At 36.0% G+C, this 18,392-nt stretch overlaps 1 protein-coding gene across 3 annotated transcripts in view; it reads left to right on the top strand.

Moving 5' to 3' along the window:
• The first annotated feature begins 939 nt into the window (after nt 1-939).
• LOC121314656 (phospholipid phosphatase-related protein type 1-like) overlaps nt 940-18,392 on the top strand; it is a 91,553-nt gene continuing 74,100 nt past the window's right edge. The window contains exons 1-2 of one of the 3 annotated variants that reach the window (XM_041248149.1): nt 8,983-9,031; nt 9,759-9,910. The gene's annotated coding sequence lies outside the window, so the exon portion shown is untranslated. Of the gene's footprint in view, nt 1,034-8,982; nt 9,032-9,758; nt 9,911-17,848; nt 18,151-18,392 lie in introns of those variants that run through there. The other 2 variants (XM_041248131.1, XM_041248140.1) reach the window with 2 other exon arrangements.

Raw genomic sequence — 18,392 nt, 5'->3', positions numbered from 1 at the left:
CCCTATTTAACCTCAGGTCATACACTTATTTCCTGTCTCCCTTTTCATTTCCTCATTCCTCCTTTCCTCCTCGACTATACTGTACCACCTGTGCAATAGTTTCCTCTCTAGAAGCAAGTGAAGCTCACTGTCCAACTTCAGATGCCCAGCCACATCAGCCTCATCCTCAAAGTGTGCCAGGATAAGGCGAGTGGTGAAGTAATTATAAAAATAAACACAATCTAACAACAAAGTGAAAAAAACAAACATAATAAACCAAGGTGACTGGGAGGCACGGCAACGACAGGCTGTGAGTTTCGTCCCGAACAATTGTCTGTGGTCTTTAGGGGTTAGCACAGGTTAACTCATAGTGCTGTCATCCCTCCCCCAGCTCTCCAGCTCCGTCTTTTGTTTCAAGAACCAACCAGGAGTAGAGCAACATGCTCCGTTAAACATTAGAGCTGTTAGAGTTTTTCAATTAATGAGGTAAGAAAGATTTCTGAAGAAATCCATTACATCTTATTGGCCTTCCAAGAGAGGTAGGTGTTCCACACTATAGCAACGACTTGGACCCCTGCCAATCTGTGATTTAGTGGTGAATACCAATTACGGCGTGACAAGTATTCTTAAAGCACTTGACTCAAGGGACGTGGCTGCCGTACTTGTGCTGCCCTCTTTTACCAAGATGACACCCCCCACAAAAGTGACTTGTGTCATGGTCACGTGATCAGACTAAAACCCCCTTGACTCATCGTACTCCGCAAGGATGGTTCGTAACTCCTTTTTTTTGTTTCCTTTTCCATGTTCACTCTCTGCCTTTCACCCCTGCCAGTCTCCCCTGTTTCACAGCCTCGGAGCGCAGCCATGCGACCTCTACTCTCCAATGTGGCTCTCTGAGAATCCTTGCATGTTTATTTTTTATTGTTGTTTCCAGTGTTCCAGTCTCCCCCTCAAGGAAAGTGAAGCACTACTCAATCTTGGAGGTCTGGCTCAAAGGCAATCAACAGCAAGCTGGTTCTGCTATTTTGCAATGGTTGGCTATCTGAGGTGCCAGGTAAATATTTAAGTTATTGATATTTATATTAATTTTCCCTAAAGCCGTCACTCGGACATAGTAGTAACCCCTCAATCAAGATAATCTTACTACACCCTATCCTAAGCCAGGAACAATCACGAGACAATATTATTTAGAACAAATTGAGCTCCCCAGAAGGGAAAAAAAAAAAAAAACTTAATATTGCACTCGAACATTTATTGAGCCCAATTAGCCACCACCCACTTCACAGCAATATATCAATGAACCTTCACCAGTAAGTATACATATTCACAGTCTACAGCAAAACATTTCCAGCAATATTAAAGTTTTCTAGAACTCTGATAACCAAACTGCACATTCCTTTTTATGTCCCCTGACTGCTAACTAAGATATACATTTCTTCCTCTGACAACGATATTTATATAGGAAATTAGCTTTAACATTTACCTAATTAACAAAAAATATATCATTTATCAAAAATAGCAAAACGCCAATCCTTCACTACTGCAGTCAGAAACTGCATATCGTCGCACGGTCAGTTGCAATGCATTGCATATAATAAAGAACCAAACAATTACCAAACAATTGTCCCATTTCTCTCTTCACCAATGAATAAGTTAACGTTTTTTATTATTTTAGACTACAGACTAGAATATAGAACCTAAAGTGCATTTATCACAGTTGTATGTTGGTTGTACCCATGCAACAACAAAATAGTTAACAAGTAACAGGAAAGCCAAAACATAAAACACATAGTTAACAGGTAATTAACCCTAACAGCGTTTTGCATTAAACATATAATTAACCCTTTATTTAAGATAATAACTCCATAGAAATTAAGGACAGTCTTTATAAATCACAGAAGTCTTGGGTGATCCAATAATTTAATCATTGAATCCCCTGCATGTGCTTTCCAACCCACCGATTATTCATTCAATGATCATTCCTTGCAAAGCAAACAGATCAAAGTTCCTCACTGAACATCTTCAAAGACAAAATATTATAATTCTAAGTGCGATTAAAAATTCAGCACAACACAACCTGTTAAGTCCAATAATTAAATAAATTAAATAGAATTGCATTCTTTTCAAACCTGTCTGGAGTTTTCTATAGTCTCTGTTCCCCATCAGTTTTCTTCATTTAAATTACTGCTCACAACTCGTCCACAGCAAACTCCAAAACGACAGGCTAATCGATTATTCCAAAAACACTGGTGATTTTCAAATGTACTAATATGGACTGCCATACTCATCAAAATATAGAAAAACAAAGCTCTGCCTGTCTGCATGCCGCCATGAAAGTTCAAACAGTTTCGGCTCTCTCCTCGTGCGCCTGGGTCTGTGATTGTTATCGCTCTTGATCGCCCCCTCCTGCTTGCATTTAAAGGCTAACCCAGTGATCTTCACTAATTTTCAGAGGGGGGGCACTTTCGCTGATAAGACATCAGTGTGAGGGCCGCCACACCGCCTTTTTCACATTTGTGTACACCAAAGTCCGCCATTGGCCCGCGGGCCTTGCAATGAAGAACACTGAGCTAACCCATATTAATTTAAAGGGACAGACATAGTGGGCAGAATTGCTAATCATCCAAGCTTGCTTCTCTGCCTTGGAGGCCCGGCTGCGGCAGCCACACCACCACAAGGACGTTTCTCCTTGAGCCAAGGGGAGACCCTAATATCTTCACTAAGTCTCAGCACTCTCCTTCCCTTGTAATCCCTGGAGATTCTTCCTCCATGCAGCCCTTGATCCTGTCCAGTGAATTCATAATAAAATTAAGCTTTTAGAGCCGGCTGTTTTATGAAAGAAAATTATTTTTGTATAATTTCTTTAGGCTGTAGTGTCCCACAATCATTTTCTAAAATAACCATTTTCAAAATGTAAAATACTGAAGTTGCTTGTAATGGATATCCCCGTAGCAGCTGATATACTGTATTGTAAATCATGCTGACATCAGCATAAGACATGCACTTATCTCTCGACATGCTCATCACTTGAACTGTAAAACCTTTACCTTTGCTCTTTGCGCCCAGCAACTGCCTTTCCAGTTACTTCAATAGGATGATTACAGTGAATATTACAGTGAAAACCAGAATCTGGAGTAACATGTGATTCTACAGTTTCTACAGATCTTGGGGGACGTAATTGGTCACAGTGACAAACCTGACATTGAAACTCCCTGAGCACTAAGTGTACACGTACTTGGGTTCAGAATGTCATGAATACTGATATCAGCGTAAGACATGTACTTATCTCTTGACTACAGAGTGTCTTGCCCATGCCTTTCCAATCAATTTAGTGGGCTGAGATGCTAACTCATAAAAAGTTGTGTCTTTCTATGCACTCTACTTTTTTTTTTGTATTTGGTGGCTGTCACAGCAGTGATAAATTAAAATAATTAAGAAATGCATGCCAAATAGCGTATGTTTTTATTCCACAAGTTCTAAAAGATTTTTGAAACCATACTAAGTCAAAACATTGGATAAGAAGCCTCACTACTGCAGCAGAAGCCAACACATTTACTATCTGGCAGAAGTGCCTTTGTTTTGACAATTATGTTCGTAACATAACAGTCATTACTATGATTATAATAGCTCCTAATTCCAATCCCAAATGTACAGACTTCTGTTCTTTGTGGTACTGTAACAGGCTAAATTATAACTCTTTAAAATAACAGTTTTCTTTTCTGCAATGCTCTTCTTCAAATTCCTGTTTGCTTTCCAGCACAGCACTAATCAATTAGTGAATTTAAGTACTAAACCACCAAATGCAGCAAGATTAAATTAGCTGCATGAATGAGTTACAACAATTCTGCATATAGGTGCTCTTGGAGTATTTCATAATTATGCTTTACATGGAGTGTAAAACATATTATGTAATGTGGCAGGCTGGCGAGTTGATAGAGGCCCAGAGACAGACTGCAGTTCAAAAAAATATACTTTTATTATAAATAAACACAAAAATAAAAGGGCACAATGGCAAAAAAATAAAGATATTTAAACACAAATAAAGCAAAAAGCAAAACTTACAAAAATACAGATTTCCAGGCTGGGCAATGCCTTCACTGGATTCAAAAATTCACCAAAACAACAAACAACAAACAACAAACAACAAACAACAAACAACAACCTGCTTCCTCAGCTCCCTCCTCCTAATGGGAAGCAGAGGCCTCCTTTTATGTCAGGTGGCTGGGCGCTGATTGATCGTTAATTAAGCTAATCAACTAATCAACCCCAGCCACCTGAACATAATAAACCCAGGCAGGTAGGGGAATTTAACCCCATCCCTGCCAATTTCTAAAGGGCAGAGCTGTGCTAACCCTATTTGGTAATCACCACCCCCAATACCAGTGCAGTTCTGCATTGTCCGTTCTCAGTTTTGTGTGGGCTTACACACTTTTGAAACCACACATCTCCTATAGTAGTTTCAATGTGCATCCGTTGAAGGATTTTGTGATAGCAAATAGGGTTGTGTGTCTTGGCCTGAGATTTTCAGATGTTGTGATTTTGGGTTCATGCACACTACAAGCAGCAACAATACCATTATTTTTTGGCCAGTAACTGTCAAGATTCATTAACCAAGTTGTTGGTCTTTAGATACTGTATGTTTGCAGGTCAAGTTTGTTTTAGCTCTAGATATGACAGACTGGGTTAAATGCATATAACACTATAATAAATCTCCTCCTAATAACTAATAAGTTCATAATATTGACATCAGCATAAGCCCTGTACTTACCTTTCGACTACAGAGCTTGTTCTTTAGTTGAATGGTAAGAAGTTTGACTTTGAACTGTATGGTTTGCGGCTCGTGTCCAGCCATTGCCTTTCCATTCAGTTTAATCAGCTGAGATATCTAAAGGGAAGAATCTTGACATGTTCTTTGCATTATTATAGCTAAACACGTATGCTGGCTTGTAAAACATGCGATTCCATTCAATTCAATGGACTGAGATGGCAATTCATTACAGCACTTTACTACAGCTTGTGAGAAAATTGGCTAGAATATACAGTTTCTCATATTTTTCCCACTTTGCTATATATCGTTCTCGAGGACATGATTATATATATATATCTATATCTATATATATATATATATATATATATCATATATATTATATATAGATATATATTAATAATAGGTGGTCGATTACGTCAGAGAAAGTTTCAACCCATGCTCTGCATTAAGCATTACCATGACATTGAAATACTGAGACACAGTAACGGCAACAGTTTTTCCTTTTCAAAATTAAGATTAGAAAAAAAGAGCCGTCTTATCTCAAAGGAAGTATTCAACCTTTTATTTTCAGTAAAAGCATGTACATTGATGTATTCTCTTTATTAAAAAGATATTTGTTACATGTGTGTATTGTTCATTGCCCTATAGATATTTTGAAATTGCAGTTCGTAAAATTCTAAATCTAGAAATCGGGTCTAAATCTCTGTCGGGTCAGACAATGTAAGAGATCTTTTGGCCAATGAGGATCACACTCCTGGATTTAGCCTATGAACTCCCCCAGCCAGTAATGCACACCAAGTCTGTGATTATCAAACGAGAGTGATGCATTGATTTTGGAATCAGAGTTATTTGATTCAACCTGATTATATCACAGGCAGTCGCTCACATAAGACAGACGGATATAAAGAGCGGCCTAACACACAAGGCCGCTGAAAGACAGAAAGGCAATAAAGGACTCTGTCTTTTTTAAGTCGTTGATTCCAGGAAAGTGGCAAGCCGGCTTTCAGCACAAATGCAAGGGAAATACAACTGACTCAAAAAGCTCTTTTTTATCATGACGCTCAGTTCAACATAGAGGTCTAAAATCTTGAGAGGGAAAAAGAGGAGGATCTTCCTGTGAGAGATGGTTTTATTCCCTCAGTGGGCGGGACCGAGTGTGTCATCCCAGGAAGGGGCCTTTCGGCAGCTCTGGTATAGAGAGCTCAGCAATACCTACCCGAATATCCCATACCTAATGTAGTGGTGGTCGTCTTCGAATTGAAAGGGAACTGACTTTCCTTTAAGTGTCCTGAGATTCTGGAGCCTGTTGGCAACCCTACTTTCAGATCAGTTGACACAGGTTGAAACGTAATTAAAGAAAATATAGTGGATTACGGCAAAGATGCAGCTTTCCTTTCTCGTAAAGGTAAAGTAAACAGTTTTCTGTTTGTGGGGGAGAGGGCTAGCAGTAAATTTTGTACTTTTCAAACTGAAATATTATTCAGGGATATATTTCCATTTGGTAATAAAAATGCTATGAACTAAAAGGCTCAAAACAATAGACTGTGCTCGTCCCTTGTTAGTAGCTGCCAGTCTGTTTTTCATTCAACAATTTCCCTCAGATTTATTGACAGTTTTTGTAGGATTCAGTATTTGGTTCGATATTCGGACGAATCTTTTGAGATGCATTCGGTATTCAGCTGAATCCCAAAACTTGGATTTGCTGCATCCCTAATAAGAACACGACCGATGTCTCAATTAAAATTAGCACAGACCCGCGACTGCAGCAGGATAGCCTACTTATTATCAATGTAGTTTTGTTTAAACAAGTTATAACAGTATTCTAATTTTCTTAGGTAAGTGAAGAATTTTTTTTTTTTTTTTTTTTTTTTTTTTTTTTTTTACAAACTCCACATGTGTATTAATCATTGGATATTTACTTGTGCAATAAATCCAATAACGCGTTTTAGTATTAAAATACTTTTATATATATCTATATTTATATTAGTCAACTACTGGGGGCAGTGCGTTTCAATGATTTACAGTTTTGTGAATAGCTCATAGAATTTCCCTCTTTAAGCCAGATCAATTTTAAAAAGTCCATAAACGTTGATACTGACAATTACTTTACAAGACAATGACTTTTGGCACCAAGAATGGAACATTCTTTTTCTAGAATTTAGCTGTCTTCATTTCGTATCTTACTATATTTTTCGAGATTTTGCTAATGCATCTTGCAAACATGGAATGCCTAGAGGGCATTTACAAAAATATAGGCAGCTTTATTTAGTTGGGGGGCATGACCCTCTTGGCCCCTGTGGTGATGGCGCCCATGGTGCCTGGTAATAGGGCTAAATCATTGATTGGAGAATAGGTTGTAGTTAAAATATTTTTTTTTATTTTATTGTAATACTGGTACTCTAAATATGCTGAATACGCATTTCTTGTTCTTGTTATAAGCGACTTTAGCTTTCGCTTATAAGAGACTTTAGCTACTAAAAAAGGGAAAAACAAAAGCATTCATGTTTTGCTAAGTGCATTTCAAATTAACAGTATTCATGACAAGGCATTCTATGTGTGATAAGGTTTTCTTAGCTGCTGATTATTACTAATTATTGTAATTATTCTCAATGGTATATTGCACAATGTAGTTTCTGAAACAAAGCCATTAAAACAATTGCAATAAAAAAGTATTGTAATGTAATCCATCACAAAGATTTTACAAAATAGAATGTCAAATGCCATTTTTCTCTTTAGACAAACATCCAACATGCTTCAAACACATCAGTTTTGAAGCCCTGTTGTTACCATGGCTACATCTTTAGTGCAGGTTATTTATAGCAGCTCATAGTATTCATTGCAAGCAGACATCTTTTCTTTGGGAAAGACGAGGGTAAAGGAATGGAAGAAAAAAAGAAAACATTAAGTAAAACCTGATGGATAGACATGGCTAAGTGTGTGTGCAACGAGAATTGCTTTGGAGTTATATAGGCAAATTACATTGCATTCATTTAACAGGACCAGCAAATAAATTGCCTGGCCAGTAGTAATGCTTATGAAAGTGCTAGAGGTTATTGCTTTCAATTTCAAACTAGTTTTTTATTCACAAGCTTTGCCATCGAGGTTCAGGAATTTTCCCTTAAATGTATTTTATGATTTCAAAGCACAGTGAGAATCTTTTCCATTCTGATATGAACAGCTAACCTAAACGCTATTGGAACTCAGTGGCAAAACTGGATGCAGGCCTTATATGCAGGCCATTATTTCATTAAATAGTAATGAAATAAGCTGAAATATATAACCTTGACCAACATGTTAAATACTGGATTATGTTACTTAACAAAAATACTGTAGTTAATTAAACACAAAATATGCTTACCATTCATTTGCTCAACAATATTGCAGAATAATATATTTTTATATTAGTTTAAAATGGCATGACTTGCCATTGACAGACCCAGTGTTTTCTAACTGATATACAGCAAAACAATCTATACAGAATAAAACTATTGTTCATGCTGTAACTATTTTTCCGGTTGATTGCAACATAATGCAAATTATTAAAAAAGAAAGTGGGGGTTTTAATACACTTCCCAGTTCTATCTCTGATATATAATTACACAATGGGCTAAATTAGTAGATACCAGTTTCCTAAATTTTACATTACAACAGCAAACAGTCAACAGTGACTGGTTTATTATGTTGGTCTTTGTCCTGTGCAAATGCAGCTCACTGTATTTATTTTCAGTGTTTATCTTGATTGAAGAATATAATTACAATTATTCATTATTTCTTAAAGAATATGCTATGTATATATATATTTGAACTATAATACTCATCATTGTTATCCCTCTTGTTTGAATTATGAATGTGAAACACCAATAGAGTTACACAAACCTCTCTACTCTGGGGTTACAAGCTATTCTCTGGTGCCTCATTTTCAAAACACAATGCTCCAACCATGGCTGGCGACACATTGATTTAGAGCCTGGGCCCCTGAAACATACATGCTTTCACTCGCCAGCATTACCATAGCAACCACAGAATAGTCATTTGCAGAGAAGTCTAGGAAAACCCAACTTGAGAAACAGAGAATGCCCAATCAATACTAACAAGATTAAATGGACTATTATATTGACAATGGAAAGTGGATTCTAGTACAGCAGACTTATCAAAAAACCTACAAGGAGTGTGCAGATTGCATTCCCCTGAGAGATATAAACCCAGTAATGGATAACTGTCTGTTTATTGTTTGTAGCATGGAACTCTGCTGGTATGAACTGGTGTACAGCAAGAATGGCCCAGGTACTTTTTTTTTTAGTGTAAGCATTTCATGAGCAAGATAAGATTCAGTAAAAAAAAAATAATAAATCACCTTTAGTTCATCTGTCCATCTGACTCTGCAAATAAGTTGTTTGTGAAAATACATAGCATTTTGTGCTGGGAGTGTTCAGTTGGAGAATGGTTGAAAAAAGCAAATACACATTTTATCATTACCCAAATAACAGTGATATTCCTGGAGCAGTTAAAGGATCATTCTGCTCAATTACCAAAATGTATTCAACTGGAGCCCTCCTGAGCTGTGTGGTTATAAATGTATTTCAACTGTCAGTCATCAGAAAAGGGTGGACAAAATACATAACTGTTTATTCATCTTTTTTCAAGCAAATACTAAAATTATTTTATCGGTCACCTTTAAGTGCTTGCTTCTGATTTTCTGAAAAATGTTCAATCAGAAAATGTTTAATCTTAATGTCAAGGGATATATTGAATGTTAAATACCCATCTAATTTAGCAGGTAGATATTTGTTTTTATGAAATTGCCATATAATACCTGTTATAGTACATTTTCAATACACACTAAAGGACTTTCTCTCAAACTTACTAAGCTGTTTAGTCGTTTTTAATCTAACTACAGAATCTAACAAGCTTTTGTGTAAATAATAAAAATAAAAAATAAATGATTTGCCAGAATCTTACTATCCCAAACAAACTCAGATCCTATTTTTACCCCCTATTTTCTTTATCCTAGTACCTCCACCTGTGCAGTACCAGAGGGCCTGCAGTGCAAAAATAGGTGTCTTCTGCAAATCACCTACTAGATAATTTACTACAATGACAATGAATGAGTTCCAACACAATGGAAAGGACTCTTAATAAAAGACAAGACCACATATCTATCAGGTAATGCCCATAGAGGAAGGATTAACCCAAACAGAAAATAGTGCTGTGTAGCAAAACCTTTTTAAAACTGTGTTCTAGGGCTTCATTCACTGAAATTCAATATGCTTTGGTAAAATGAAGCAATTTATTAACCTGTTTCTCAAATTCGATTATTTAATGCACTACATGATGTTCTCAGTTTGTCAGCATGTAAAAGCTTGAGGGTTGAAAATATAATCTTATCACCCTATTAAAATGAGGTGCTTTTTCAATGCACTCCCGTTTCAGTGAGGTACCATTCTATTGCAGATCAAAAAGCAAACTGAATAGGTCAAAACATAATGAGAGAGTATTTTTTACACAAACATTTGAAGAACTAACTAAATTCCATATACATGTAAACTTTAAAATCTTTTTCCAATAATTTTAAAATTCTCACTACCATCTAAACATGAAACGATCAGGCACCGGTATTTGTATTGGTAAGATGTTTCAAGTACATCACTGGATGCCTCGCCGAGGCTCTAATTGTTTGAATTCAGTGTATAATTAGTTTTTTTTTGTTTGTTTGTTTGTTTGTTTTTTTTTTTTTTTTTTTTTAAATGGTAGCATATATCTACATGAAAATAAATGTTCGGTGTGATACTCATTTTACAATCTAGCATGTTATGCAGTGTCTCTGTCAACAACTATAGTTTGCTCTGTAACCTTTATGAATATGGGCCACATTGTTCTATACATCTAGCTGCTACAAGCTTTATTAACTTATTGGCAGATACAGACACTTACAAACCTGATGATGTAGCAACATATAGCATAGTTTTGTATTGTAGTTGGAGACTGTCCAGAACAACCGCAACCATTGTCGCTGAAGTAGTTTGATAATTTGCCTAATGCTGTAGCTGTTCATTGTATCCCAGATACACAGTATTTACTTTTCCAGGGGTATGCTACTACACCCACAGCAGCTGATGTCACTTTGTCAGTGACTTTGACAGGTCTACATTCTTGGAGAAGGAAAGACACACATAAAATAGTAAAGCGTCTTGAACCCTAGAATGCTAAGACACTATTAGCTTAACAAAAATAACTGCTGATGAGGCATGCATTGAGAATGATGACTAAATACCCAGCCCTGAAAGAAGGATGGTAATGAAAAGTTCCCCCACACCACATCCAACCAGTGGATACAATTGGTGCAATTACTGCAATCATCTTGCTAGTGAGAAATGTTCTGATAATGAAGATGATTCTGGAACTTAGAACTAGGCAGTGTACTGTACAGTAAAATATATTTGTATTAATATCTTAAATGCATTACTGGCTCCAATGTACACAAATGTCTTGATAAATAATACTATGTTTGAAGAAACATTTGTTTTCTATGTAAAACAGCCTGGTATCATGATTCTGTATACAAAACAATGTCAAAATGAGTATACAGTACATGCTGCAATAATGTGGTGACAGCACTATTGAAGCTTGCAGCTATGTTTATGATGAGCAATACATTTGTTATATGCTCATAGGCTCCGCCTACTTGGAATTAACAAGTCTAAAGCTTCACATCCATCACACATCAAAAATTCCAGCTCCATCAACAATGGAAAAATATTTACACCCTTTACTCAGAAGCCTTTAGTCACTCCCAAACAAAATAAAGCCAAGACCTTGCATTCAATTTCACTTTAGACATTAAATTCACATGTCCTAAAAGCTTTTCGTAACACGTAGAGTTTATTATATTAAGGACATTTAATAGATTAAATAATCAAAACTTTAAACATTTTTTTTTTTACTTTAAATAAATGTTCGGTATGAGAAAAAATTAAATAAAAACTCTCCGTCTTTACCTGGTATTTTATAGATTAGTATGAACATAAAATGTCATATTTGAATCGATTGTTTACATGCTCTGATTAATTTAAAAAAAATGTAAAAGCACTAATAATACTACATTATTACATAAGATCATGCAAATATTTCCATGATATTAGACACATTCATGCCATGGTTCACTATATCCTCTGGAAAATGTAAAAATGCTTGTATAGTGTTGATATAATACAACAACTATTTACAGGAAGTATCTGTTTCTGAGAGAAACAATTAAAAAAAAAAAAAACTTATTTTCTCAGGTACTGTAACATGTTTGCCTCACTATTTTGTCATTGGGGCTGATTCAATCTTGAAGTCAGTTGCTTGTTATTAAAGCAAAAATTGAAGGTACAACAAAAAGGGTATTCTATGTGTAGGGGGTGTGTGTCACATGATTATAATGGTTACATACTAGTACTGGTGTGTTTTTATATCTGAAATAAAGACCCTTCCTGGCAGTTAATGACTGCCTCTTAGCTCAAGTACCTGTGCCACTGCAGTATTTGTTTCAGATTCATCAATTACTGGTAATGGTTCTGCTAGGGCTCTTCTTGGTAATAGGATTTTTTTTCTACTATGCGGTGCAAATGTTTCAGCAAGGGTACTAGTTTGTTTTAATAGAAAAAGGAAACCCAAGTAAGCAATTTCCTTAGTTTTGTTCTTTTTATGAAGAAGACCTTGTGAGATGACTTGAGCAACCAGAAGAGTTAATATAACTCCTGCCAAATGCACCCTCGAACTGTGTCCTGAAAACTGTGATTTGCTCAATAGATTTAGAAAATCTTTGTTAATAGCTCTTGACTTCATTTAGAGTTTCCTCATCAAATATTGCTGATGAGGTTTGTGTGCTTTTAATTAAACGTGCCTATTGCAGAATTGAGGTCCCTTGATACTCAACAATAATTTGGGGTACTTGAAGTCAATTTGTTGGCATGCACAATATCCCAGAGCTCTTTGTTTAAAATGTGTCAAAATATTCACAATAGAATTAATACCACATATTTAATGCTTAATTACTTAATACACCAATAAGTAATTTCTCTTCATACTAAAATTATTGGAATTAGGATTGGTTTTATTTGACATACACTGTTTATTTAACTTGGCATTGTACATTTTTAATAAGTTTATAAAACATGTCAACACATACCTGCTTTCTTTAGTCTTCTTTAATGGTTTGTTTCATGTCCTGTCACAGATTATTATTGTACCAAAGACAACATTGATGAAGAAAGCTTTTCTGCAATAAACAGTGGGTTAGTTTTTATTTGGTATTGTATACTCAAATCTGCCATGCCCTGCATGGTTAAAATTTACAGACAGTGAGGTGCTTAGAGTACGTATCAGTATATCATTTTTTACATATTTAATTTCTGCTTTAATGAAAGTCCTACCTTCACCTCCATTATAAGATCATTCAAGTTAAAGAGTGAAGGGTGAAAGCAGTGAAGAGAATAAAGGCTATTACAGTTAATAAAAAAAAGTTACAAGGTGTAATAACTTATCAGCAAGCAATGTTCAACCAGTCTGCCTTTTGTTTTATTTTGCCAAAACACTATGGACAACATTTTGAAGCAGTGCACAGGCAAAGACACATAAAATAATGGTATAGAACTACTCTGAACAGTAATTTAACTGCTCCAACCTACAACTATGTTGTTTTTATATTACTGTATATACTGGAAAAAAAAAATCCTTTCAAATCAATTGCTTTTGCACTTGCTTCACCAAAGAAATGATTGTCAAAAAACTGCTAGATTCTAACAAGCATTTACAGGAAGTAAAAAATGCAGGTGCGTAATGGTCTGGGCTAATTTCAAATTTGCATAAGTATAAGAAACTATGGATTATAATTACCCAGAACCAATTACTATCCATCTGCAAGGTTTATGTGTATACATTGTGGTGACACAGCACCTTTGTCAACCATTGGTTACCATCAACAGAATAATTATAGGGGCTGGATTTCTGGCAAGGAGTGATGATTTTGCTCTTGTAATGCTTCTATTCAAAAACGGTTTTGTAAAGTGTCAATGTATAATATGTGTAGCCTAAAAGCTGACATACACAATAATAACTACAAAATCATACCCAGGGCTCTAAATTTGCAACAAGAAGGGCAAAATGGCCTTCAGTTCAATACATTTGTAGAGGGCAACAAGGCCACTAAACTTAAGTCAAAGTGTAGGATGTTGTGTAATTTTGCTTAGAATTCATATGTAAAGCTAGTGATTGGCTACAGAAATATACAACACAGTTTAACCTAATAGTAACTATTTATTTATTCTGAAAATGCAGTTGTTTTTTTTGTCAACCAGCAGCCTAGACAGGGCTCCAGACTAAATTTTTGTCTTAGGAGCCAATGGCTCTTAGGCCAAAAAAATTTGGTCTCCAAATGCAGTTGTTGGGTGCAACTTCAAGAGCAAGTTGGTTGCTACCATATTCAACTACTTAAAATATAACAACTTGTTAAGACACTATAGTGATACTAAAACAGTAACTTACGTTAGTACTCACTTGTTTGTTGCCTCATTCTGTTGATTAGGTAATCTGTGCAGCTGATGACTGCAATGAGCTTCCCATTTCATATTTGAGATATTTTGCAATTGTTATGTAGGGAACTGTGTCCAGTTGTAATGGGAAATAGCCTACTGCAACTCGCATGCTCGGTGTTAGTGGAGTCCGGAGAGCATGCAACACAGCCAGCTCTTATATCTTTACTGTACATGTAACCATTTCTTGTTTCAGTGAGTTTGTTCTGTTGTTTCGATATTAAATACACCACAGTAAACACAGTGTCATATATCTGAAATATTTCCAAACCCTTCTTTTCATTATAACAATCTGAAAGCTAAGTTTAGTGAATGGCAGGTTTTCGACTGCAATCAAATAAGCTGCGGTAGATTTAATTTTTAATTTGCTAAATGTTTATTTATTTTTTTCAGTAAAGTTGCTAATTACAGTCCCAAGTATTTATATGTGTTCTGTTGTACTGTTCTTAAAATGGACAGTTTAAGTAATAAACTGTTTTTCCTGGAGCAGCTTTAGTACAAAACCCATGCTTCATGTACTGTTTTTTTATGGTAACATTTTAAATTACAGTGCCTGCTTCTTTGGCTGAAGTCAGAACATATTATCAGCTGGTCATGCAACAACATTGGTTTATTGTAGTTCACGAATAAAATATTTTCCAGCGTGATGCGGTAACCTTTCCACTTACATTTTTTAAAAATATCTACTGTATATTATTGAGCTTTTCCTGCATTTCATCCCTTCATTATAATTATTTTCTTTATTTTAAGTGTTCAGGTCACATTGAATTTGGTCAGATCTTTTTGTGGGTTGTAGTAGTATATAGAGGGAGTCTGAGAGAAAAAAATGACACCAAAGTTTGGTGCTTCTTTCATTTGTCTGGTGTTCAAAGTAATCAAGCATGCAATCTTCAGGTGTGAAAAAAGTTATTGCCCCCTAGTTAACTCAACCCAATTAAAGGGATAATTAAGGTCAGCTGTTTGAATACTTTGGTTAACAATCAAGCTTGATTTGGACCAACCCTGCCCAATATAAATCTGACTATCCTTGGCCCTTACCATCAAAGTGAAGTTGTCAGCACACAGGTTCTAAAGGCACATCATGCCACGATCAAAAAAAATTCCTGAAGACCTCCGAAAAAAAGTTGTTGTTGCCTATCAGGCTGGAAAGGGTTACAAAGCCATTTATAAGGCTCTGGGGCTCCACCAAACCACAATCAGAGCCACATTGTCCAAATGGAGAAAGTTTGGGACAGTAGTGACTCTTCCCAGGAGTGTCCATCCTGCCAAAATCTCTCCAGGAGCAAAACTTAAAATCATCCAGGAAGTCACAAAAAACCCTAGAACAACATTCAAGGATCTGCAGGCATCTCTTGCCTTGGCTAAGGTCAGTGTTCATGACTCCACCATCAGAAAGACACTGGGCAAAAATGGGATTCATGACAGAGCAGCAAGGCGGAAACCACTGCTCACTAAGAAGAACATGAATGCTTGTTTCAAGTTTGCCAAAAACCACCTGGATGATCCTCAAGTGTTCTTGAACAATGTTCTATGGATAGATGAGTGAAAAGTGGAACTTTTTGGCCAACATGGGCCCCATTATGTCTGGCAAAACCCAAACACTGCATTCCACAGTAAAAACCTCATACCAACGGTCAAGCATGGTGGTGCTAGTGTCATGATTTGGGGATGCTTTGCTGCATTAGGACCTGGAAAATTCTCTTTATCAGAGAATTCTACAGGAGAATGTCAGACCATCCATCAGTGAGCTGAAGCTGAAGCTCAGTTGGGTCATGCAGCAAGACAATGATCCAAAACACACAAACATCAGAATGGTTGAAGAACAAGAAATTTAAAGTTATGGAATAGCCTAGTCAAAGTCCAGACCTAAACCCCATTGAGATGTTGTGGCAGGACCTGAATCGAGCAGTTTATGCTTGAAAACCCACAAATGTCACTGAGTTGAAGCAGTTCTGCATGAAGGAGTGGGCCAAAATTCCTCCATGGTGCTGTGAGAGACTGATCAATAACTACAGGAAGCGTTTGGTTGCAGTTATTGCTGCCAAAGGTGGCGTAACCAGTTATTGTGTCAAAGGGGGCGATTACTTTTTCACATGGGGGCATTGGGTGTTGTATAACTTTCTTTAATAAATAAATGAAATAATTACCAAAATTTTGTGTAATTTGTTCACTCAGGGTCCCTTTTATCTAATATTAGATTTTGGTTGAAGATCTGATAACATTCAGTGTCAAAAATATGCAAAAATGCAGAAAATCTGACAGGGGGAAAATACTTTTTCACGGCACTGTATATATATATATATATATATATATATATATATATATATATATACATACACACACACACACACACACACACACACACACACACACACACACACATACACACAGATTTTTGCAATGCTGTACAATGTGGCTGTTCCCTGCTTTACAAACCAGACCTGTGGTTATGGGATTAAGGTATTTATGCAGTTTAAGGGTGTCTAGCTTCATTTTTTTCACTCTTCTCTCTCTTCTAAACTATATTATATTTCCCTACTGCTTTAATGTTTTCAATTGATACCTTACACCAAGATACAGGAGCTCACAAGCACAAGGTTGGCTAAGCTTTCTGGAATTTTACATTGGATCGCCTGAGCCCTAAAGGGACTCAATTAAGAATATGACTTAAGCTGCTTTCTCCCTAATAGATACACTATTGGATACTTGTGCTTGGTAATACACTGATTTAATTAATCACAAACATTTTTTGGGTATATGCAGCCATGAAGATCTTTTAATAAGTTTGGGAAATAGAATTAAATTGGGTTGTGAATAAGGTAATACTGAAATATATGATTATACATATTTTTAAACATTTGTATTGTAACGCAATAGTTTTGTTTACAGACTTCATGAAGTTGATTTGAATTGTTAAATTTGAATGATTAAATCAATAATGAACTCACTGAGGTCCTGTGCTAATGTGTTTTAATGGCGAGCGCTGTGTCGATTCACTACAGCTTGGCTGAAACGTTGCTCTGTTTTTAAGTTCATTCTTTTTCAATAATAAAGGATGGAAATTAGATCTACAATATATTAGTATGGTGTTGCACCTCTACTTACATTAATAATGATATGATAACAAAATTAATGACGGCTAGAACAGCACATAACTCCTATTCTGTGCATGGGATTCATTAAACAAGTCTCATCTCAAGCACAGATAACAGTTCGTTGGTTGAAAGCCTTCAGAAAAATATATCAAATGTGTACATGTTTTCCCTATTCATAATAGTATACATCAATTGTCATCACTGGGTATAGGGCTTTAAATTGACTTAAATATCTGCATACAGTTTTTTTTTTTTTGCTTATTCCTTTCACTTTGACAAGGTTCTTGAACTCCTAACTCTGAGCCTACGGTAGTGGACTCTAAACTTTCAGAGTACTTGTGGGCTTCGTTGAAATCACAGGCAAGATGGGAGGGAGCTGAGGTTGTAAGAACAGGTCACTAGAGTAGTATCAGTCTCTGCGTGCCAGCCCTGAATGTTCCCTTTTTACAATACGGATCTTGATTAATATCGGTGCTAACCCATTGCACAGAAGCTTGGCTATTTGTCTCTTTCTCTTCATGCCTGACTGCCTGCTGTGTGCCTGCGCGCGCACGCTCCGCCCCTACTCACAGCCTCTATTCAGCCTCCTAAACAAACACGTTATCCTTTAACAACCCGAACTGTGAATACCGTGTTGGAGAAACCCTGGAAAAGAATATGAGGAAGTATTTTGTATTTTTCTTCGGGGTTTCATCGCTATAAGAAAAAATAAATAAATAAATAAACAAATAGCAAGGTAAGTGATGGAAGCGGGCGGTGGGTACAAATGCAATCATGTACGAAAAATTGACAGCGCTTTGCTATTGTCTTCAGTTGCATTCTGTGATTTCAATATTGTTGTGTGTCTGTTTTTGTCTCAAAGTTTTTTTTTTTTTTTTAATTATAAGGATATAATATATATATATTATATATATATATATATATATATATATATATATATATATATATATATATATATATATATATAATGAAGATTTC

The sequence above is a fragment of the Polyodon spathula genome, chromosome 1 (genome assembly GCF_017654505.1).
Source record: "Polyodon spathula isolate WHYD16114869_AA chromosome 1, ASM1765450v1, whole genome shotgun sequence".
NCBI classification, from domain to species: domain Eukaryota; kingdom Metazoa; phylum Chordata; class Actinopteri; order Acipenseriformes; family Polyodontidae; genus Polyodon; species Polyodon spathula.
Note: the sequence above shows the minus strand (reverse complement) of the source record. Positions and strands in the feature narration are given on the sequence as shown.